The 25,145-nt window shown below is 37.9% G+C and overlaps 1 long non-coding RNA gene across 2 annotated transcripts in view; it reads right to left on the minus strand.

Annotated features, from left to right (window-relative positions):
• The window catches only part of LOC308621714, a 309,198-nt gene that overhangs the window by 203,885 nt on the left and 80,168 nt on the right, over window positions 1-25,145 (minus strand). For both annotated transcript variants that reach the window (XR_014016499.1, XR_014016500.1), the window contains exon 3: window positions 12,799-12,902. This is a non-coding gene — a long non-coding RNA (uncharacterized lncRNA). The remainder of the gene's footprint in view (window positions 1-12,798; window positions 12,903-25,145) is intronic.

The raw sequence follows: 25,145 nt of genomic DNA on the forward strand, positions 1-25,145 counted from the left end.
ATTATAATGTATTTTCCTGAATGTGAAAGATAAGTGTGGGAGCCAGAATAATGCCCCCCCACAAAGATATCCACTCCCTAATCATTCAAAACCTGTGAATGTTACCTTTGTGACCAAGGGACCTTGTAAGTATCATTAAGAGTACACACCTTGAGATAGAGAGAATATCCTGGATTATCTGGGTGGCTGCAATATAATCTCATCAGTACTCACAAACAGAGAACTTTTCTAGGCTGAGTTGAAGATGAGACAGAAGGAAGAGAGATTCCAAGCAGGGGAAGGACTCAACCCACCACTGCTGGCTTTGAAGACACAGGAGGGGAGCCAAGAGCCAAGGAATACGGGTGGCCTCTGGAAGCTGTGAACAGCCCTCAACTGACAGCCAACAGGACAAGGGGATTTCACTCCCACAACCACAAGGGACTGAATCCTGCCAATAACTTGAATGAGGAGAAAACAGATCCACCTCTAGAATCTCCAGAAAAGAACGCAGCAGCCTGTCAACACAGTGATTTCAGCCTGGTGAGACCCATGTAGGACTTTTGATCTTCAGAAATGCAGGATGTTAAATTTGAGTTGTTTAAGGCCACTAAGTTTATGGTAATTTGTTATAGCAGCAACAGCAAACTAATAAGTAAGACTTACAGGATCTATGATTATAAATATTTAAATGATGCCTTTCGAGTGTCCCCTCTATTCAAAGCACTGTGCTGAGTACATTATGAACCGTATCCAATTCAGCCCTCACCACTGGATCTCCTCTGTAGATTGTGTAGTCCAACTGTCTCTTTTTAAATATCAGTGAATTAAGGTCAGGAAAACAAAAATATCTGTTTAATGTCATACAGCTCTTTGAAATCACAGGATTTTGTTCTGGCACTATTGGTAGAGCAATCTCTGAGACAAATAAGTGATATTTTTCTAGCAGTGGGAATGGACTGCCCTGTCTTATTCCTGTCTCTGCTCCTGCTTTCAGGGAGTAACTGCTTGGAGTCAGTCATACTATCAGAGAATAAAGGAAAGTTATCCGGCCCTCAATGAGATGGAGTCTGCCCCTGGAAAAGCTAGAGTGCACTCTAACTGAAGGTTAATTAAAACAGAGAGGGAAATTTCAGGCCAAATTTTAAGGCAGCACTGAGATAACCCAGGTCAAATGGCACCTCCTCCTTGAAGTGGCTCCCTTTCCTCTTCCCAGAGACTCCTTCCTCTGAGTTCATGCAGCATTTTCCCTCTAGCTCTTATGGCCTTACTGCTTTCCAGCTTGTGTTAGAGTTGCTTATGCATATGCCTAATCTCTGAGTGTGGTTATGATTTACTGAATAATACCCTGTGTCAGACATTCAACCAGATGATTTACCTGCATTATCTCATTTAATCCCCGTAAATGCCTATGTGATGGGTACTATAATTATTGACAATTTTGTATACAAAGGGTCTGAAGTCAAACAGATCTCACAACTTACTGAAGGCCTCACAATTAATAAGTGGCACAGCCAGTATTCAAGACCTGCTGTTTGTCTCCCAAGCCTGTACTCTTAACTTACAACAAAGCTCTTCAAGGATGAAATGAAACCAATGTTTATTCATTGGTTTATTCACTGCATCCCCAGGGCAAAGTAAAGAATAAATATTTGCAGAATGGAAGAAAAGAGACCATGAGTGGGAAAATCTCACAAAGGAAAGTCTGACTAGTGAAGGATACCACCTCCTTAAAATCGGGCTCACCATCTCTCCCAAATACTAAATAGGAATAATGAGAGGTAAATATTCCCATACTTACATACTATTTACTGGGAACTACATTTATATGCTTATGTTAATATATTCTAATTTTCATTTTTTACTACCAATGAACCAATCTAAAGGGCAAAGATGGAACATGATGTGACTTACTAAAATGTCTAGGAAAAAGTGTACAGCACAGAGTGCCTACTGGCCAGTCTCCCCTTATAATCCTGCAGCTCTGTCTGTGAAGCCCCGTAACCACTGCAGTTTGATCACAGGGAGACCAGGTTGTCATGGCCTCCAGATGTGACTAAGCATACATACATCCTGCAAAGGTAGATGCTGATCTTCAGGTAAAGGCATCATTGAATCTACAATTTTGTTCTAACTATACGCATTCAGCATCTCTACTTCCTGCTCTATTATAAATTCCATGAAAGTAGGAACAATATTGATTTGGTCCGTGGCTTCATCCCCAGTGCTTGGTCCAGGGCAAAGGCTCAATAACCATTTACTAAATGAATCCATAAATGAGTGAATTATCTCTAGACCAGTATCCAGAGGATTAATTAGCAAGACAACAGACCAGTGATTACATGTGTAGGTTTCTGATTTGATTCTAACAATGGAACATAAAATTTATCTACAATGATACTGTATCAGTTTTGATCAAAAGATAAAGAAAATCCCAGTAAAAGTCAAAAAATTTTTTATCTGCTGTCACAGTAGGCTGGGAGGCAGAACGGTTAAGGAGCTGGTTATTTGGCTCTTCAGTGAAATTCTCAAGGTAACGGCTTCTTTCTGCTTGTGCCCTATGCCATCTTCAACATGCTGCCCGGTCCTTTGGCTAGCTCCTCTCATAATTATAGGATAGATTCAGAAGATCCAGTGTCACCTCCTCACCCAGCTTCAACCAGAGACAATAAGCAACTGAACTTTCTTTTGCATCTATTCTAAGGATCAAAAAAATCTTTCTCTCAAGCGCTATCAACTGAAGTACCCTCAGTGGCCAGAATTACATTGCATGTCTCATTCTGAAGCTAATCACCATCAAGGTGGCTGGACTTACCATGACAAAAATTAGACTTATCAAGATTCACTCCCTGAGAAACTGGAAAGGGCTCAGACTCTCCTACTGGCCACAGTCATCTGGTTACTAAACCAAATAAACTTACTGTGGCAAGGAAGAAGTAAAGGAAATGGCTGTTGAATAAATTGCTACAAGAGTTCCAGATTCAGGCAAGAAAAAGTCTAGATGGCCCTCTTTTGGCATAGGCATCTAAATGCCAAGTAGATTCCCCAAATTTTCCTTCACCATTCTAAAGGTCAGCAGCCATGTTTGTGGCAGATAGCTTCTTTTTTCTGGCATTAATTTTGTCCTCAACAGAACTAGGAATCTGTGATTCCCACTACTCTAGGCTACTCTCCTTTTAAAAAAATCAGATTCCAACATTCCTGGGGCTCCATATTTCTGTTTAAGACCCAGTCCTGGATTCTGACTCATCATATATTTTGATGGGTAAAAATAAGCCTTAACTTACCAAAACAAATCTGGGTGATCCAGGAAACCTGTTGCAATGGACTGAATGTTTACGTCACCCCATAATTCATATGCTGAAATCCTAACCCACAAAGTGATGGTATTAGGTATTAGGCAGAGCCTTAATGGATGAAATTAGTATCCTTATAAAAGAAACCCCAGAGAGATCCTTCCCCTCTCTCCCATGTGAGGTTACATTAAAAAGGCAGCTGTCTGGGGCTTCCTTGGTGGTGCAGTGGTTGGGAATCCGCCTGCCAATGCAGGGGACACGGGTTCGAGCCCTGGTCCGGGAAGATCTCACATGCCGCGGGGCAACTGGGCCCGTGAGCCACAGCTACTCAGCCTGCGCGTCCAGAGCCTGTGCTCCGCAACAAGAGAGGCCGCGACAGTGAGAGGCCCGCCCACCGCGATGAGGAATGGCCCCCACTCGCTGCATCTAGAGAAGGCCCTCGCGCAGAAACGAAGACCCAACACAGCCAAAAATAAATAAATAAAAATAAATTAAAAAAAGAAAAGGCAGCTGTCTAAAGAAGCAGGCTCTCACCAGACACTGAATCTGCCAAAGCCTTGATCTTGGACTTCCCAGCCACCAGCAAAGTGAGAAATAAATTTCTGTTGTTTATAAGTTACCCAGCCTGTGGTATTTTGTTATAGCAGCCAGAATGGACTAATACATCTGTCTTTCTGGAAATTTACTGAATTCTATACTACCTCCACAGAGAAGGGTTTAGGGGGAGTATATGGAGAGTCAATCCTGTGTGACCTACTTGCTACTACTGGTATAAATAACACTGTTCTTTATCCAGACCACTCCCTCTGAAAGATCATTCTTACCCTTTATTTTTGAGATCTGATATCTTCACCTTTGAGGAGATTATGAGTCCTCAGTTAACTCCAAAGTTTGAAGAACCTGAACCAAAGTTTCAAGTCTGCCCTTCTCATTTAGCAGCAGGTACACCAATAACAGCAGCTGAAAACATGGATTGTGAATGATCCCCAAAGATACACAGTAGGACTTTCACTTCTTCAGATCTAACTGAATTTGGATTTCTAGGTGTGTTTCCTGCCTTGATGGTTCATGATGAGTTATAACACAAGAGGGAAAAAAATTTCTATACCACTCTTCAGATTACATTAGATAATCTAGAGAAAGAGTGGATTAAGAAACCTATGCCAAAAACACAAAATAAGAATAATGAAAGTAGCAGGGAGAGAGCAAAAAGTGTGTGTGTGCTCAGACTCTCATAGGCTGTATTAAATGTGGCTGCAGCTTGCAGAGATGCCTGTGGGATAAGTAAATGTGCTGTCAGTCCCAATTACCTCGCTGGGCCTTGTTTTTGTTACTTCAGGCCCTCTGCTATCTGGCACTGGAGCCCTGCATCAGCCAAGCTCCTAGCCAGCCAAAGAAGACTGAGAGGCAGGCCTTGCAGTTGAGCCTGGGAACTGTCACTCTGTGTCTCTTTAGACTTTTGATAGGATATGCCTTTCCAACAGGCTGTCAGTTTGATTCCTGACTTGCCAAAGTAGCTGTGTGCACAGAGGTGTTTAAAAAACCACAGAGGAGCACCTGATCTAGTCCAACAAGTGATGACAAAAAACAGCCACTGCTTTAGAAAAAAAAAGAAGAGAGAGAAAGAGAAGTATAGCAACAATTAATTGGCAAAATTAATTAACTCATTTTGTGACCAACACCTGTTATGCAAAAAAAGGAAAAAAAAAAGCAGTCACTGTGCAAACTCACAAATTAACACTGTAAATGATCCGTGCAGAAATGAACTTGAAATTAATTCTACTGGCTGAGTTAATGTGTTGAAAAAGCACACTGAGTTGGTAGGTTCCTTTGGTTTCCGTTGCATTAAACAATATTGAGAGAAAAAAAAAAAAGCTACGATTGGTACAACTCATCCTGTGAGCTGCAAAGCCAAGAATGTTTTGCTGCCCATGACACTTTTCCCAGGGTTAATATCCTTCTTACTTCAATTAGAGAGACATTTAAAAGATCAACTCATGGATTAGCACCTGAGCATATTATTTTTTACTGTTTTAATGTCAGGGACAGGGATCAAAGAATTTACTTCACTATAACTATAAAGTTTTTTTTTTTAAACTCTAGGAGGAAAGAGAAAAATTCCCCACAGGGTGGTGATGAATCTGTGGCTACAAATTCAACACAGTTTGATATCACCATTGCTTTATTTTGCTGCCCCACACACCAAAGGAGTTATTTCTCCAGTCTCCTCTTCCAGAATGGACATCAGGACTCCCGCTCTTCAGCCCTAACGAATTGTCCATCCTACAACATGGAGCAGTCTGAAAATGCAGAGAGAGACACATGTCCTCTCCCATAAGAAATGACCAGTAATCTGTGCGTTACGTCTCAGATGCTGGCTTCAAATTATCAGGAAAGGAAGAGTAAGGCTGGAGACTATGCAGACTGAAGAGTCTCCAGACGAAACTGTCTGACTGCCAGAATTACTGCACCCAGAAACCAACAACCTGATTTGAGATTTGTAGTCTGTTTTGGCTTCTTTTAGTGGCTACCATTACAACTATTTGTATCCTTTCTATGTGACTTTGGGTTAATTATATTTAACCTTTCTCTGACTGTTTCCTCATCTATAAAATGAGGACAAGTAATAATACCTACATCAAAGGATTGTTGTAAAGATTAAATGAGTTAATTTTCACAAGGCAGTTATAACAGAGCCAGGTAAGCACTATGAGAATATTAGCTCTTATTCTTAATCTAACAACATATAACTAGCTTAATCTTCTCTTTCTTTAATTATTATTTACTTCCTGTTGTAAATGATGAAGAAATTCCTATCATTCTATTTCCTTGCAGCTGCCCTCTTTTCCCTTTGATCTTAGTTACTACATTCTTTACACCTTTAAATAAGACACTTTTATAGCACTAGGTAATATATTTACATCTATTAGCTGATTTATCAGCTTTAAACAATACATATTGACTTCAGATACAAAAGAAACTCAGAAAATATGTATGGGATAATTTCAGACTCACTGGGCCCACCGTGAGGTGGACACTCCATTTATCACCCAATGTCCATATGGTCCAACTTTGAGAAGGGTACCACAGTGGCATTCTGGGCCCTTTGGAGAACAGTATTACCTCGGAGCTGATATACAATAATCTCTTAACGATTTGTTTATCTCTATTTATTATATGCATATTTATCCTGTTAAAGATGGGAGATTTTTTGATGGAAGGCTGAGAGAGAAGATTCTCACAATTGATACTTTTTCCAGGTATCTATGGCTATGTAACAAACAACCCCTAAATTAAGAAGTTTAAAAGAACACATAATTATTATCGCTCACATTTCTATAACTGAATGGGCTCCAATGGGTAGTTCTTGCTTAGAGTCTACCATGCTTTGTAGTCAGATAGAGCTAGGGCTGGAGTCATCTAAAAGCTTGACTGGGTTGGACATCCACAATGGCTTTTCATTCACAGGCGTGGCACCGTGGTACTCCTTGGTCTTCCTCTCTCTTTCTGTTTTTTAGTTTTCATAGTATGGTGGTCTTAGGATAGTCACATTTCTCACCCCTTCACTAGCTTCCAAGAAGCCAGAAAGAAGCTGCTAGGCTAGTTAAAAGGTATACCCGGAACTGGCACAAGGACACTTCTAGCATATTCTATTGGTTAAAGCATTCACAGAGCCCACCCAGGTTCAAGGGAACCAAGAAATAAACTACATTTCTTGATGAGGGAGTGTCCCTTAGATGGGGGAGGCCACATTGCAGAGGGTATGCGGATTGGGAGATCTGCCACCCTGAGATGTTTGTAGTCTGAAGCCCCTCCTTCACTCTAAGGGCTCTAGGTTTGTGAACTTCCTCAGTAATGTGAATGGACAGCAGCTATGACTCTTTTGGAAGCTTAAGTCAAGCTTCTGTTCACCATATCTAAAGAGGTTTTTTAATCCTACAAAGAGGTTCTTAGAGGATTGCCATATCTAAGAATAAAAAAAAACAGACAATCCTTTGGCAAAATTAATTAAGAATAAAAGAAAAAAGACATATCAACGTTAGGAATAAAAAGGGAGGAAAAGGATGGTAAAGCTTTTTCAAATCACAAAGGGGATGCTATGAAAAATTTCCTGCCAATAAATTGGAAAACTCAGACAAAATAGCAAATTAACTAGAAAACTCTATAACTTACCATGGTGAACTCAAAAATAAATAGAAAAACTTAATAACTTTATAACCATTTAACAAATAGAATCAGTAATTAAAAATCTCCACTATTATCTCCCTCAAAACCTTACCCTAACAGTTTTATAGGCAAGTTCTACCACAACTTAAAGGGACATATAATTTTAACACTACGCACACTGTTCCGAAGAAATTTTTTAAAAATAACAAAGTTCCAACTCATTTTATAAAGCTAAAAACCTTGATATCAACAATGTATAAGATAATTCATAAAAGGTAAATCATAGACAAATCTCATTTTTAATACAGATGTAAAAACCCTAAATGGAATGTTAGAAAATGATATCAACAATGTCATGACAAGTAATATATCATGACTAAATATTGTTCTAGGAACACACAGATTATTAAAATTTAGAAATTGTACTAATATAATTTCCACACTAAGAGATTAAAGGAGAAAAACCATATAATCCTCTCAAAAGGCACAGAGAAGCATTCAATAAAATCTAACCAATCTCTTAACAAGCTAAAAACAGAGGAAGCTTCCGCGATCTAAGGAGTACTTACTGCAAACCAGCAACAAACACACTCTTAATAAGGCATTCTCTTTACAATTAGGAAACAGACAACTATTATCTCTGTCACCACCCCTCCTCCACATTGAACTAGGTGCCTTGGTCTAGTAAGAGAAGAAAGAAAAGAGAGACAGAGACAGAGAGGAAGGAAGGAAGGAAGGAAGGGAGGGAGGGAGGGAGGGGAGGGGAGGGCAGGGGAGGGAGGGAGGAAGAAGGAAAGAAGAAAATATGTAAAATTGAAACAGAAGGAAAAAACTGTCACTATTCACAGAAAATATAACTGTCAGCATAGAAAAAACACATAACTAGAATTAATAACAAAGTTTAGCAAAGCAATGAGATGGCTATAAGATCAATATATAAATTTTTCTATAATTATGTAGAATCTAAAAAGTACATTATTTATAACCTAGTAATTCAACTTCTATATAACTCCCCTAAAGAAACTCTCACAGATATGCATAAGGGATACATAAAGGATTTTCAAAGTTCTATCAGTAGGGGAATCAACTGTGACATTCATATAATAGAATACTATACAGCAGTTACAATAAATGAACTAGGGTCATATGTATCAACCTGGATAGATCTAAAAACACAGTGTTCGGGGCTTCCCTGGTGGCACAGTGGTTGAGAGTCCGCCTGCCGATGCAGGGCACACGGGTTCGTGCCCCGGTCTGGGAAGATCCCACATGCCGTGGAGCGGCTGGGCCCATGAGCCATGGCTGCTGAGCCTGCGCGTCTGGAGCCTGTGCTCCGCAACGGGAGAGGCCACAACAGTGAGAGGCCCTCGTACCGCAAAAAAAAATAAATAAAAAATAAAAAAATAAAATAAAAACACAGTGTTGCATAAAAAAGCAAGTTAGAAAAGAGTAGGGGTATGATCTTGAGCAAGTTAATTAACCTCTCTGTAACTCAGTTTCCTTGTTTATAAAATGAGGATGATAATAATAGCACCCACCTTCTATAGTTAGTTCGTGTACTATGCCTCAGGACAGTGCCTGAAAGACAATAAGTACTTCATAGGTGTTCACTATGATGCTGCTGCTGCTGCTAAGACATATACTTTCTAAGTGTAAAAACAATTTTATATGTTGCTTATGGATGATAATAGCAAAATTACAAAATGGAAATGTCACAATAATAGTTAAGTCCGGAAAAAGGAGGGAGGAGAAAGAAGTGCAGTATCTCTATCTATATCTATAATATATGTATTTATCAGTAAGAGATATCTGAAGTAAATATAGCAAAAAGGTAACATATTTAAATCTAGGAGGTAGATGTGTGTCTGGCTTTGTTATATCATTTTCTATATTTGTATATGTTTGAAATATTTCATTAAAAATTTCAAAGAAAAGGATTGGAACGAGATGTTTCAAGATGTTAATTTCAACACATTTGGGTTTTTGAATGTGAATGTTCTTTGTTTTCTTGAATAGATTTTTCTGAATTTTCCAAATTTTCTACAATGAGAATGTATTTTTTTTTATAATTAGACAAAAATAATATTTTAAAGCAAAGATAAAATCCTTTTAATATTGAAGTCACCAGAGGTTTGCTTCATCTAAATTAATCTTCATTTAGATTCCTCTAATCCAAACCAAATCTCTATATATTAAAAATTGCATAACTTTAATTGTAGAGCATTTGATTTATTATACCAAAATTTATATTTACAAAATATAAATAAGCATCCTTTTCTAATTCACAAATAATTTATGTATTTTTTCATCATCTTTATTGTAATAAAGTGTCATTCCCTATAAATTTCACATTCCTGATACAGTGGGGGAAAGGGTAGCAAGGATCTCTGGATATATTCCCTAGAAAACCCACAAAATGACACCATCACAGACCTTCTCTAACCTCCCCTATTTGATGTTTCATATCTAAAAGTACATCTAACCTGAAAACAGAACTGATCTTCAGAGACCTTGTAATTTACCTTTTACCATGATTACAATTTCTAATCTAACCAGCAGCAGTTCAAACTGAACTCTGATCCAAATGATCAATAGCTGTGCGCGACCCATTAGATGAACGAATAATAAATCCTTTTTGGATAAGAGCTGTCCAAATGAAAAGCATATAATTACCATCTATTAACATATATTGAAGCAAATAACACAAAAATGCAAAATGTGTCACATACAGACTATCAGAATTCCAGTGACTATGATGCTAAGGTTAGATCTTATATTTTACATATGGATTTGTACCAAATTATGATTTATGTCTTTAAGTGTTTATTATTAAAAATGCTGGCCTTAAGCCACAAAATGGGTAAATCTGTGAATAAAACACATTTAATTTCTGATTCCATTTGTGTGTGTGTGTGTCTCTGCTTTCTTAACATAAAATTTCCCTACTTACTTGTAGGAAGTAGCCATGGATAATTAAATCAGTTTGATAAGAAAATAATTCCAAATATCTAGCTTACTTCTCATGTTTTCCCTTGCAAACAAAAAGGCTATATAGTTATAGGAGCATAAAATTGTATAAAGAATAGAACTTATAGAAAAATGAGTCCGATCTCCTACCTTGAGTATCTGAGAGAACAGCAACAAAGTTCTCTAAACATCCCATGGTAGCTCCTTCCAAAATTTAACAATGCAGTCTTTGGAAACTTTTCTTTATGAAAACCTAAATCCCTGGTGTTCTAAGGTAAACCTAGACAAGTAACATTTTATGGCATATTTCCCATTCTCCCTTGCAGTTAGCTGAAGGTTTTGTGACTGTATCCAGGACAGTAGGATGTAAGAAAGATGATGTAATCTACCTCCAGATCTGTCCTCCAAAACATTTCATGTGAAGATGGATGTTAGCTGAACCTACTGTGGTCATCATTTCACAATATATGTAAATCAAATCATCATGCTGTATGCCTTAAACTTATATAGTGATGTATGTTAATTATTTTTCAATAACACTGGGAAAAAAATCTCAGGCATCTCCTCATTGCTGTGGTAAGGCTACATGTTCCAAATGCCATAGCTGTAAGAGGCAGGAGTATCACCCAGGGCCAAAAATAAACTTATAGTGAGCCTCTGAGGTTTCTGGGTTTGCTTAAGATTACATCATAGGCTAGCCTATTCAGGTTCAGACACTTACTGAAGGTCTTTTCAGATTCGAGCATAATGAGACAAAACTTCCAGCATTCATTCCCATTTCCAACCTCTCCTACTACCATCCCCTGGCCCTTCTTTTCATTCAACAGTGTTGTAATTCAGGATTGGCATCCTGTCCTTGTGGTCCCTATATTCTTCTTTCTCCCCCCAGCCACTAGTCCTTCCTCCTTTGTTTCTTTGTTTTCTCCGAATCCTAAATTTTACCTCTGAAACCTCATTCTCTCTCTTGGGCCAGAAGTGGGCTGGGCAAGCTGTTCTTAGTTGCCTGTGCATCTCAAGGTATGGAGGGGATAATTCCCTCTTCCTCTTCCTCTTCCCACCAGACCCTGGTGATACGATACGATACGGAAGCCTTCTTGTGAGAAACACTATGCAACAGTCTTTAACCTGGGCAGGACCTGAAGGTCAGACAAGTTAGGTCTTCTGCTTCAACAGATTTCAGCCTTGTTGGAAAGAGGAGTATGAAGCCCCCTTTTCCGGTCTTCTTGGGGCAGGGCTAAGGCTTTACATCACTGCCTTTACTTCTCCTACAACTGCTTCACTGGTGAAGGTATTTCCAAGAAAGCCTATTCAAAATACACAGAAATCTAAATAACATCCACCTTCCAGTTCCTGTTTTAGTGCTTTAACTTCCTGAGTGATTGTTTGATGAGATTTCCCCATTGTCTTTGCATTAGGTTTCCTTTTTTTTAATCTTTTTACATAGGAACCATTTCAACAGACCTGCCATGTAGAACCAGTCTTTCAAGCAAGATAAAGATTAGCCTGACCTTTCTTACATCAATTAATCAATACTGTTTCACCACAGATTTACCTTTTAACCTTGGTGTTTCCACAGTGCAATATCAAAGCATGATTTGTGAGCTTGCTCTGTTTTATATATGGTTAAGAACAACCCTCTGTCTGTGTGCTTTGATAAAGTGTCAGAGCATAACACAACACAAGAGGAAAAGGGGGCTTTTTTGTCTTCATCAAGAATGGCTTTGTAAATCTAAAATGGGAGCAGCAATACCAGCAAAGCCAGCTGATTAAAATTAACTACTGGCCTCTGTTGGCAGATTCATGCTGCTGGAAAGGCCATTGTCAGGGAATGCTCTCAAGGGTGGAATCATTTGATCTGAATTTCAGATAAGAATATGTGTCTGTTGCCAGTATCAATACCCCATCACTGAAGCTTATCCCCAAGAGAGAAACAAGAAGGGTTTGCTCCACTGTCCTGAACCTACAATTGCCACTATCCTTTCTGCTTTAAACTGTTTCATAGGTGAAGAATTTATAGAGAAGGCAAAGACCGAGAAGTATCTCAGAATACGATCAAGTCCTTTCACTGAATCCACTTCATGGCAGAGAACACTACTGTTGTGTCCTCTGTGAGGTCTCTGTAGACAGAAAGATTTCCCCACCAGACCACAATGTGCTTAAGTGCCTGTCTCATAAAAGAACTGTAGAATCTCTTTTTGCACATCATCCATCCCTTTTGTTTTACACAGAAGAAACTGAGTCCCAGAAAATGACATGTTTTAACCCAGATTCCCCAGATATTTAGTGGTAGACTCAGACCTTAGAAACCAGCACAGTTTCTTCCCCAAATGTCAAGCTGTCACATTCGTTCTTAAAGCATTTAAATGTGTGATGATATTTGCAAACTTACCACTTCCTCAGAAGCCAATAATAAAACTTCGTGTGGAGGCTGCACTTTTCCTTGGGGCTTGCTCAGCAGTGCTCGGTTTTCACCTGGCCATCTAGACGTACCATCTTAAATCAGAAGAAAATTCATATTACAGTACTGCCACTTACCAGCTCTGTGATCTTTGGCAAGATATTTAACCTCTCTGTGTCTTACTCATCTCTTGGACAAATAAAATACCTCACAGGGCTGTCTGGAGGGTTGAAAGAATTAATACCTACTAAGCACTAAAAACAGTATCTAGCACATAATAAGCACCACATAAGTGTTAGCTCATATTATTCCTTCCATTCCTTTCTCAGATTATTCAGTGAATCTAGGGTATCACTCCACAGTTTTGTGATATTTTGTTCCTTCATAAATTCTATGTTTTATAATTCTTGATTCCTTCATAGTGAATATACTGTAGAGTTCCTCTAGCTCATTTTGAACACAAACAGGGGGCATTTGGAAAAGGTGCCTTTTTATATACATTGGAAAAAAAAAAAAAACACCAACATCTATCATTGCACTCACATTTTGATTCTTTTTGAGTAATTCACAGACTTAAGCTATCTCATTCCCAGGAAATGGTTGCTGACTGAAATTTCACTGTGCTTTCAACCTTTGAAGTGTGAAAAGCACCATGGAATGCCAAGATCAAGTACCCTGTGGTCAGTGCACAAAGTAAACTTTATTATGGATTTTATGATGTTCCCAATGGAGATGCAATCATTAAGTTTTCTTTTAATAACAGAGCAGTACTTTTCTCTTGAACCTGGTTTGACCAATCATTAAATGTGTCTGGTCAAGGAATGCGCATGGATAATATGAGATCCCAGGCTATAATCAAACAAAGAGTTGACTATCTTTGTTTCCTTAGATTTAGCTAAATGAAACTTCCTATTCTAAGGAAGTCTCTTTAAACGATATGTGCCTCTTAATAAATAAAGTGCTGCTGATTCAAATATAAATTAATTTTTGGTATGAAATTTGAAATTACATGATGGTTTAAATAATATGGAGGAAGGGTAAAATTAAGTGGAAAAATCATGTTTAGCAAAACATAGCTTAGACTTGCTCAGTTTTCAAATTGAGGTTAATTGTTTAAGGACCCTAAAGACATTATCTTCTTAGTGGTAGCTGGCCATTATTTTTCGGCACCTAGTAAGATGTGTGTGAGTGTGTGTGTGTGTGTTTAAATGGTGTAACCCAACTGCACAGCATAAATAATCATTTGGCAAACTGATGTAGAGTATATGGAAAGACAATACTACTCCAGTGTTTTCTTTGTGGGGCAATATAAGAATTTTGTTTAAAACAAAGCAGTAGCTATGTATTGTTTAGTAAGTTTTTTCTTTCTTTTTTTGAATGGGGACACACATTCATGGAGGGTCAGACTATCAATTCTGTTCAATATTCCCCGAAACAAACCTATCAAGCATATTTTGCATAGTTTTCCCTTTTTCCCACTGAGGCCTGAGGAGACATCGGCATTATACCCCTGGCCACTCTGGCACTGACCACAGAGGGACAAAGACTGAAGGAGACTGAAGTCCCACCTGGTCACAAAAGTCAGGTGATGCCAAGGCTTAGCTTCTATAACCTTCTCCTTTCCTCTCATTTGAGATTCTTCCTAGGGGAGGGTTTGTCATTTTCAGGAGGAGATTACTTTAGCAAATGAGCTCTAAGAACAATGAGCTTGAGGTTTAAAATAAAATTCAAGGATGTTCTTAATAAGGTTGTATACTGTTAATCCATGGTTTTCTGCCAAGTAGTGTCTCAAATACCTCTTTAGGGATTTATTCTACTTTAGAAGGATGTCAGATATAAATATTTAAGTATATAGAGATTTTGTCTTTGACCTAATGAATTTACATTTGTTTAGATAGTAGTCTTAGAAATGTGATTGTTATAGAATGGATAGACACTGGAATGCAAAGAAAAGCAATAAAGTCACATTATTTTTTTGCCTAATGGAGTTCTCAAAGATTAAAAGGCCTGATAACCATTAGTGTGGGCATGTAAAATGGTCATTCTCATACATTGCTAGGAGGAGTATAATTTGATCCTTTCTTTAAGGGAAGGAATTTGGCAATATACACTAAGAGCCAGAGAAGCGTATAAACACCAACCCATATGTCCCACTTCTGGGGAATTATCCTAAGGATATAATTGGCCAATGGCACAAAAATGTATATGCAAGAGTCTACAGCTTATAAAAGTAGAAAACCAGGAAAAAAAGAGTACCCAATAACAAGGATTATTTAAACAGGTACCTTTATATGATGGAATGCTATGTAGCTGATAGACATGATTACGTAGACGTACATTTACCAGTTTGGAAAGATAGTTTTGAATGATCATTAAGTAAAAACAGCCCATTATAAACCAAACTCTAATATGATACTGCTATAAGAGGGAAAAGTAGTATAGGGATAGGTATGAATTGAAGATACGCACTAAAATGTTATCTATGATTGTCTTTGGATATTGAGTATTTATTTTTTATTTATATTTCCTAATGTCTCTACAATTAATATGCATTACTTGAGTATAAAAAATAAAGAATGGGATATATTTTTGAAGGGAATTAATGGTGTTTGGAGATATAATGATGTCATCATATTTATTTCAACCTACTGGAATGAAAATATTGTTTCATTCCATATGATTTGCGTGTTATCATGAGGAACATTTTTTTTAAAAGACTCTACTTGGAGAAATCAGAACTACAGAGAGAAGGAAAGGGAATGGAGAGGAGAGGAGAGAGAGATGGGGAGGGAATGATTGAATTTAATACAATGGTGCTTTTGCAGGCTTTAAACTGTCAGATCTAAGTTGAACTCCTGGCTATTACCCTTAGGTTTGTTTAAACTTGTAAAAACCACTTTAGTCCCTTAAGTTTCAAGATTTTTATCTGTAAATTGAGAGTCAATAATATTCACAGGACTGTTATGAGGATTAAGTAAGAGGTATAAATCAAAGTGTCTTGCTCAAAAAGGGTATGTGATAAATACCTAGAGTGAGTGGGTAATATATACTGGACACAGAGTTACATACTTTATGTACATTATTACGTTTGTAATAATATGTCACAACAACCCTATCACACAGGCATTTTATCTCCATTTTGCAGATGAGGAAATAGAGTTGTAGGGAATTTAAGAAACTTGCCCAAAGCCAGAGAGCTGGAAAGAGAGATGGGGATTGGCATGAAACTGCCCAAAATGGAAGCTCCATATTAGATAGTAAAAAACCAGGTCCTCAGTCCCTCCACCCATCCCCCTCTTCCTCTCCTACTCCCACACGCCCTCTCTCCAAAAAAGAGAAAAGCAGATCACTTAAACTCAAATTTGTATCCTTAAAAATGTTGAGTTGTTCAAATTCTTCATAAAACTCATTTCATCCTACAAGCTAGTCTTGAAAACATTCAAGCCCAGAGGAAAGATAGCTGAAAGACAATACATGCTGTTTCTTATATAGTCTGTATAAACTTCCCTTTCTGAAGTTAATTTTTTATGTGTTTTATTTTTCATTGCAAATTTAATCTGATCCTGATACCCAAATACCTACTGTATTTCCCTACAAGTATTCTCTAATACAGTCCAAAATGATAACTTTCTGGTTTTTCTTGTGTCGTTTTCTTTTTCAACTCAGCCTGTGCTTTTTTACAGTGGAATACTTTTTTTTTATCTCCAATCTGTTCAAAAATAATGCTACTTCTAGAATATAGAAATCTTAACTCCAAAATAACATGAATTAAAATAAAAGATTTGATTCAGACCCAAATATTCTGTATGTAGTCTATCAATTTTTAATTTTCATTATAAACTGTATGTAAATAAGTATATGCATAATCATGATTCAGAGCTTCAAAAGGGTTGTTACGTATCAGACAAATGGCCAAGCACAATCACAGCTAGCATGTACCATGAAATACAGCTGTGACATTACTGTGGTAGTACATTAAGATCAAAGCCATTGCATAAGACCTATAAGAATTCATCAGTCAACATGATGCTATCAAACAGTTCCCAGACCGCAAGCCCCGCCATCACACGAACCACAGCAATATGCATTATCATAAAAAGGAGCAATTAAAATCCTTTTAGGACACTCTGTATTAGGTTGCTTCTGATAGCTAGGCTTCTGGAGAAATATGTTCTATTCTTCTGCTACTTTACTCACATTCTTTATGTTATCTATAAACCCCATCCTAAAGTCCCTTACAATTTCCGCATATTGAAATTATACTCATCATCTTTGCACATGGCATTTCTTTCATGGAACCTGTCCTGTTGCCTTGTGAAAGAGATTTCTTCCTCCTCTGCACCCATGTAGCAACTTATCTCTTGTGTCACTTGCACTGTACTTGCCCTATAGGACTACAATCCCTTAGAGGGAAATTTGAGGACTTCTGAAAAGTAATACCATAGCATGGACCATATATGACACAGCACATTCAGCAAGCAGTGAGGTGCTCAGTGGGTCACAAATGACCTTGTTAATAATGCAATCATCTTCATTGTACCCTTAGAAGAAGAAAGAAATCTGTACACAAATAAAGGGAAAAGCCTCCTTTACCCCCAAAGCCAGAATCTCCTGCGTTAGGAGAAAAGGCTTCTTCAATATGCTCAGAGGCCTGGTATCCAGAGTCAATCATTTCTTCCACACTAATCACTTGAGAAGAGATTATATGAGCTGAGCACAAGGGGGCCGTGAATACCCTCAGATCATACAACTTCATACAACAAAATAAGCATGAGGCAAAGAGCTCTGTAAGTACCTAGATTAAGTCTCCCAACAATTGGCAAATTACTAATAACAGGCCTTTTGTTCCTTTTGCAAGTGGTCAAAATAATGAATAATAGAGTGTTATGCCAAGTCGACTAATAGCCAGTTCACGTGAGATCATTTAAAACAGGAGAAAATGATGCTTGAAAAGGTCCCTGATGAGATTTTGCTTTTTCCTAAGAGACTCTAGATAGCATTCTGCGGCAGCATTTTAAAAACCACTTTCCAAAATTGGGCACCCTCATTATCATGCATTATATTTGTACTCTCCACTTAGGTTGCTTTGAAATAGAATGACACCCAGTTGTGTTTTTTACATTAAATGCACCTTCTCTCACATTTGATCTCTCCCTTTGTGATAGGCATTTTATTTCACAGCAACCACATTTCTTTGTCTGTATTTCACTGACTATGTAGTTTTCAAATTATGCAGAGACGGCCATTTTGGCTGTTGTGGACAGAGAGAAACTGAAAGTTTGCCTGCCAGGTCCAGCATCACTCAGCTAGCACCAAAGTAAGTAAATCGGCACAGGGGCTTTGAGTTGGGTCATTTCCATCCAGGGCAAAAGAGACACACCGGAGAGTAAAGCCTGCTGTTGGTTTTATTTATATTCTGGCCATTGTTGTTTTTTTTAATTGAGTGAGATTATATTGCAGACAAAAGGTTAATTTTGCCAGACCTAAAAGGAGTGAGGTCATTCTATGAGCCCTTGGGTATAATGTCACCTCTAGACAGAAAATGGTGGTGCCTAAGGGTCAACTTCAGAGGCCTAGAACTAGACAGGAATTGGTATATAAACACTGCACTCTGAGGAAACATATTTATGACTAACGCATCCAATTCATAGTAATATTGTGGGGCTATCTTGAGGTTTCAAACTCCTCAGTAACCAGCTTCATCCCGGGCCACAAAATATCCTAGGCCTATTTCATTGGCTTATGTGGAGCAAGAATTCATAGGAATGAGGGAAAAATATATATTAAAGTCCTGTGTATATTTTAATCCATTCAAATATGTTATATTAATATATTAAATATAAATATCAAATGTATTACTATAATGCTACAGTACTTTATATTCATAAATATGATAATGTCAATATATTTAGTAAACAAATATGGATGCAAATGGTTGGGATTGTGTTGATATGCAAATAATCAGAACTTACTTTATCATTTTTACCATAACTCATTCAAGAATGTGAACTACATTGGCATTCCTCACCTACTTATGTCACCTAGTAACAAAAATCCAACAACATTTAAAAAAAAACTCAAAGTAAGCAAACTAAGGTTATTAATATATGTGGACAATTCATCTACTAGCTTTAGCAGGCTCTGAGGGAGTTGCTATGTTCTATAACATAGTACAGCAGTTCACTCATAAGTAATCAAGAAAAGTTTAAATTATCCGCTTTATTTAATCACATATAAGATGTCAAAAAAGTGTGTAATACAACTTATGACCAGTTCTATGAAATTATTAAAGCAAAACACAGCAAGGGACCAGTTTCACCTGGAAAATCCATTAATGTAGAAAACCTCATTCTTCAATGATGTGTCATCATACTTACGTTGTCTTACATATTTAAGATGGCAGGGGAATTCTGAAATGCTAAGGGAAATAATTAGCCTAAGACATTCTTAAGGAGAAATGGGGTTTCAGGTTCTCAAATTAGGAAAGTGAAATCCTAAGAGTCCCCTTCAGGTGGATGTGAAGAGGGCATCTGAGTGTCATTCACAGGCCTCTGAACTGCTACAGTCACCCCATCTTCCCTTTGGGAGACAGGCACCTGGGAGAGCACTGAAGCATGAGCCCTCCATTCTTGGTCAGGAGTTGGGGATGGTTATCCCCCTTGTAACCAAAACAGTGCTCCCCATCAGTGCCACTCAGAGCTCCAGTCATCCATCATCACTGCAGTGGCTCTCCGGACCAGAGAAATCAGCAGGAAGAAAACCAGAGCCCTGAGAGCACGTCCTGCTTTCTCCACTAGTTATTGCGGGAAAGAGGCAATTCCAGAGTTAATTTAATTTAATTTAATTTAATTCATCCGGGTTATTAGAAAATGGATCTCATGCTATTCCCAAGTGGGAAGGAGAAAAAGAGAAAAACTAACAATGATCTATTAAGTGTATACTGTACCATAATGACACTTATAATAATGGTTTTGACTGTTCCCAGGGACTTTACATGGTTCTTTAAACTCATCCTCTAATTTAATCTTTAAAATAACCTTCCAAGGTAGGTATTATTGTGTCTACTTGACATAGAAGAAAACCCAAAGCGGTTAAACATTTTTGCCAAGGATCACAAAGCTAGTAAGCTGAAAAATTAGGATTCAAACCAGCTCCATCTGACTGCAAAAGTCAGTAATGGTGAGATTACTCAGTCAGTGGAGACGTGGAGATGTGGATCTATAGTTTCCGGATCTCTGTGTTGCTCTCTTTCTTTAACACTTCAGTACCAGCACACTAGCTCCAGTTTCTACATAGCAGGCCTAGTAGTCCGAGAATACCAGAATGGGAAAAACTCCCAAAGAGAAACAAGGGTTCTTAGGCTTCGAGGGAGTCACAGTCCCCGTGGAGAATCTGATGAGTATTACGGTCTCTCGCCTCAGAAAGACATGTGCACCTCAATTCTTGTTATTCACTGGAGTTATGTCCTATACAGTCACCAGGAACACTGAATTAGCAAATACTAAACCATCACTAGGGGAAATGCAGGGTTAGGTTCCTATGAGCGTCTGGACACAACATTTTCATCAACCAATCAATACATAACTTTGTTTTATGTGTGTTTCTGTTTAAAGACACCTTACTTAATATATACTGTTGATTCATTAACATTGAACCCACAGTCAGAGCACCATAACTCATGCCAGAATGAAGCTTATCTGGCACATATATTTTCTCCATAAGGCACAGCACAGCCTTCTTGCTCTTAGAAACATGAGACAACACTTTAGCAGTATGCTTGGGGGTCACCCATAGAAAGCACAAAATTATGAAAAACATGGCACCAAACAGACTATGAAAAAGACATGTTTACAGTCTGAGCACTGAAACAGGAAGGTACGGGTTGCCTTGATGGACCTCAGCTGGGAGTGTATGCTGGGCAACTTCAAATTTTTGCTGCTCTGTGCATGTCTGCTAATGACTGCAGAAGCACTATGAGTATTGATTTGGAGGTTACAAAAAATTTTATTAAGTAGGCAAATTTTCATATACAGAATCCATGAATAATGAGGATTGACTGTGTGCATGTAGGATTCATATAATTCCACAGGATATAGGACTGCACCAAGTACACACATCATCTTTTTATAAATGCCTGATCTAGAACAACTCACTGTACATATCGGTCCCTGAATATGGGGAGAACACTTTAGCATGAAAACAAGGTATAGTTTTGGATAATAAAGAAAATGTCAACAAGATTCCATGAATACACATTAGTAAAATTGATTTGAAAAAATAAAATGAGCAAATAAATTAAACTTTATTCATATGAAAGTTCAGGGAATGTATGAGGTTTGCTTGTTACTGTACTGATAATGCTGTATCACAAGCATTATCTTCTGTTAAAATCTGCTCAATGCTTTAAAGAGATACTTTTGTACTCTAAGAAAATATCCACAAATAATCCTCAGGTGTAACATTCTTACTTAGAAAAACTGAACTAGGTTGTGATTAATAGTTGATTTTGATGAGATGAGCAAGCAGAAACAACTAAATGTCTCTAATCTTGGTCTCCCAAACAATGCATTATTATACCAGTCAGCGGCACTCTCAATCCAAACAAGCCACTGTAAGTTCCAGAAACCTGACCATGAGCACATACTGACAAAGGATCATGGAGAATGCAAAGACAAAAGCACTAACCCCAGGGGTCTCCAATCTCCTCAGATATAGGAATAGAGTAAGAGAGCGTACTAACATAGGTAAAATAATTAATTTGTCTTGGAACATATTCCTCTTTTTCTGCCCCATTCCTCTTCTCTCCAGTGAAATGTTCAAATGTACACACACACACACACACTCATGCACACTACTCATGCAGCACTGGGAAGCTCTTTGTCACCAATTTTACCTTCTGAAATCCTATGTATCCTTGAGTCCTAGCTTCTTCAGTAAACCTCTTCTATCCCTTAGCAATGCATGATTTCCCCCTACTCTGACCATTTCAGTCTCCACCTTATTGACCTTATTTTGTAAATATTTTTGTGCTTACCTTAAACAAACCAAATACAGAATGGCAAGACCAAGGAGAGCAGGCAAATGCCTCATGTATCCTGATATATCCGAGAGGCCTGATATATCTCATTGCTATATCTTAACTGCTAGCAAAATGCCAACCATGGACAAAGTAATAAATAAATATCTTTTGGATGAATGAAGGGACAAATAAACAAGAATGAGTTGACTCATAACTACCATAGTATAGTTATTCAGAAGGCATAAACATGGTCAATTATAAAGACCAAAAGTTCCAATCTGGTATAATTTGGCTGCATTTACAGCATCCTAGACTTATGTTTATAATCAAATTTCAATTGATGTGAACCTGAATTCATTCATTCAACATGCATTCAGTCAATGTGTACTGAGCACCTGGTCTGGGCAAGGCTCTGTGCTAGGAGTCAGGATACAGCAATGAATAAAACAGGTATCAGGGCCCCTGCTTTATTAAAATGTGGAGATGAACATAAAAACAGGCGTCAACCAGTGAGTGTCAATGAATTCAAAGCCATGTTCTCTGGACTATTCAAGAAACATTTGGCTAAAACATCCAGGAAATAACTATCATAAAATAAAGTTATTTCAGGCTGGCTTTCCCTCAAGGCTTATCTGTAAGACACTGTAATATAGTACATGTCGGAAGGGGAGTGAGAACACTCCACCTGAGAAATCTGTGCCATTCTTTCAGCCCGAGCACTGTTTATCTTGAAAACGTACTGCTCCTGGCCTTGCTCCAAGGCAAGCAACCCAATGATTCATTGAGGTTTTACTCTTTGAGGATCAGTTTTAAGCTGCAACGGCAAACAGGCTGTCCCAATAAAAACATGCTTTAAGGAAAGAAAATCCCATATTTTTCTCCTAATAGACAGAAGTCTCATAAATTTTGGAGTTAAGAAATTCCTCTACTCAAGTGACACAGCCTAGATTTCTAATAAACATGATGTCTGAGATGGAAAATGCTGACCTGCTCTTCAAAACTAAAAAATAATCCTAAATCTAGATTTGGATTTAAACTTAAAACATAATTTTGGAGTGAACACAGAAAGAGAGCATTAATATTCCCATATTAAAGGAAACTGAGATAAATCAGGACAAATGATGATTCCAGCTTCACTATTCTTCCTTCAGTGAGAATTTTCACAAACTTCTCTGTCGTTATGCCCTTTCCATGCAAACTGAATTGATTGCTTAAGCTACAGGGTGAGACTCAAATGAATGGGCTGCCATAATACCAGCTTCAAAAAATTAACTAATTGGAAAGACTGAATCTTTTTATAGCAAGATAAAACAGATAAAGATAAAACAGATAAAACATCAGATACAGCTTCTCACAGTAAAGAGAGAAAAAAAAAAAAAGAGAGAGAGAGAGAAATAGTATTACCTATCATTCTAAACCAAAGAACCACTCCAGGGGCTTCTCTGGTGGCGCAGTGGTTGAGAGTCCGCCTGCCGATGCAGGGGACACAGGTTCATGCCCCAGTCCAGGAGGATCCCACGTGCCACGGAGTGGCTGGGCCCGTGAGCCATGGCCGCTGAGCCTGCGCATCTGGAGCCTGTGCTCCACAACAGGAGAGGCCACAACAGTGAGAGGCCCGCATACTGCAAAAAAAAAAAAAAAAAAAAGAACCAGTCCAAACAATTCCATTTTATGGCAAAATGTTATGCCCTTATAAAAAATAATAATAAAATAAACAAAATCCTATTAGATGTGGGACACAGTATAATAATTTTTTTAAAAAGTTTGATTCCAGGTTTCCCTGGTGGTGCAGTGGTTAAGAATCTGCCTGCCAATGCAGGAGACACGGGTTCGAGCCCTGGTTTGGGAAGATCCCACATGCCACGGAGTGGCTAGGCCCGTGAGCCATTGTCACTGAGCCTGCACGTCTGGAGCCTGTGGTCCGCAATGGGAGAGGCCACAACAGTGAGAGGACCGCATACTGCAAAAAAAAAAAAAAAAAATTAAATACAAAGAAAAAAATATCAAAAGCAGCAAGGGAAAAGCAACAAATAACATACAAGGGAATCCCCATGAGTTTAAGAGCTGAACTTTCAGCTGAAACTCTGCAAGCCAGAAAGGACTGGCAGGACATATTTAAAGTGATGAAAGGGAAAAACCTACAACCAAGATTACCCTACAGAGCAAGGATCTTATTCAGATTCGACAAAGAAATTAAAACCTTTACAGACAAGCAAAAGCTAGGAAAATTCAGCACCACCAAACCAGCTTTACAACAGATGCTAAAGGAACTTCTCTAGGAAGGAAACACAGGAGAGGGAAAAGACTTACAAAAATAAACCCAAAACTCTTAGGAAAATGGTAATAGGAACATACATATCGATAATTACCTTTAAATGTAAATGGATTAAATGCTCCAACCAAAAGACATAGACTGGCTGAATGGATACAAAAACAACACCCGTATATATGCTGTCTACAACAGACCCACCTCACACCTAGCGACACATAAGACTGAAAGTGAGGGGATGAAAAAAGATATTCCATGCCAATGGAAATCAAAAGAAAGCTGGAGTAGCAATACTCATATCAGACAAAATAGACTTTAAAATAAAGACTGTTACAAGAGACAAAGGACACTACATAATGATCAAGGGATCAATCCAAGAAGAAGATATAATAATTGTAAACATTTATGCACCCAACATAGGACCACCTCAATACATAAGGCAAATGCAAACAACCATAAAAGGGGAAATTGACAGTAACACAATAATAGTAGGGGACTTTAACACCCCACTTTCACCAATGCACAGAGCATCCAAAATGACAATAAATAAAGAAACACAAGCTTTAGATGACATATTAAACAAGATGGACTTAACTGATATTTATAGGATATTCCATCCAAAAATTACAGAATACACTTCCTTCTTAAGCGCTCATGGAACATTTTCCAGGAAACGTCATATCTTGGGTCACAAATCAAGCCTTAGTAATTTAAGAGAATTGAAATGGTATCAAGTATCTTTTCCGACCACAACACTATGAGACTAGATATCAATTACAGGAAAAAAACTGTAAAAAATACAAACACGTGGAGGCTAAACAATATGCTACTAAATAACCAAGAGATGACTGAATAAATAAAAGAGGATATCAAAAAATACCTAGAAACAAATGACAATGAAAACACAATGACCCAAAACCTATGGGATGCAGCAAAAGCAGTTCTAAGAGGGAAGTTTATAGCAATACAATCCTACCTCAAGAAACAAGAAACAACTCAAATAAACAACCTAAACTTACACCTAAAGAAATTAGAGAAAAAAAAACAAAG

This window comes from Mesoplodon bidens (genome assembly GCF_964165515.1).
Source record: "Mesoplodon bidens genome assembly, chromosome: 8".
Lineage (NCBI taxonomy): Eukaryota > Metazoa > Chordata > Mammalia > Artiodactyla > Ziphiidae > Mesoplodon > Mesoplodon bidens.